Below are 964 nucleotides of genomic sequence, written 5' to 3' on the forward strand. Positions count from 1 at the left end.
TGTGTGTGTGTGTGTGTGTGTGTGTGTGTGTGTTTGTGTGTGTGTGTTTGTGTGTGTGTGTGTGTGTGTGTGTGTGAGTTTGTGTCTGTGCTTGTCTCCCACCACTGCTTAACAACCAGTGTTGGTGTGTTTATGTCTCTGTAACTAAGTGGTTCGGCAAAAGAGACTGGTGGAATAAGCTCCAGAGTTAAAAATAAATAAGTACTAGGATCAGTTTGTTTTGACTAAAAAGGTCTTCAAGGCAGTGCCCCAGCATGGCCACTGTCTGAATGACTGAAACAGGTAAAAGATAAAAGATATTACTAACAATGCCACTATCAGCAATACCACCATCTCCCCCCACCCACCAACACCGACATCAAAAGCAACATTTCCAACACCACAAAGTAATGTCATCAGCACCCCCCCACATTCCATTTTCTGTTAGCATGTTCAGTCATCTAATAACTCCTAATTAAGCTTCTAATAAACCTAAACAGATAATTTACACTAGTTGTGTGTAGTATGTGTGTATATGTAGTATGCGTACACATACTCAGACGCACGCACACATATTTATATATTGTGAGTATATGTATGTATATTCTATATATATACATATGGAAATGTGCTGTGCGTGAGAAGACCCGGCAAGCCAAGTAAGGTCGTTGCCAGTGCCCCTGGACTGGCTCTTGTGCGGGTGGTACATGAGATGCACCATTTTGAGCGTGGCCGTTGCCAGTACCGCCTGACTGGCTCCCGTAGGATTTTCGAGTGAGATCGTTGCCAGTGCCCCTGGACTGACTTGTGCAGGTGGCACATAAAAGACACCATTTCGAGCGTGGCCGTTTTTGTGCGGGTGACACGTAAAAGCACCCACTACACTCTCTGAGTGGTTGGCGTTAGGAAGGGCATCCAGCTGTAGAAACTCTGCCAAATTAGATTGGAGTCTGGTGTTGCCATCCGGTTTCACCAGTCCTCAGTC

This window comes from Octopus bimaculoides, chromosome 3 (genome assembly GCF_001194135.2).
Source record: "Octopus bimaculoides isolate UCB-OBI-ISO-001 chromosome 3, ASM119413v2, whole genome shotgun sequence".
In the NCBI taxonomy this organism is placed as follows: domain Eukaryota; kingdom Metazoa; phylum Mollusca; class Cephalopoda; order Octopoda; family Octopodidae; genus Octopus; species Octopus bimaculoides.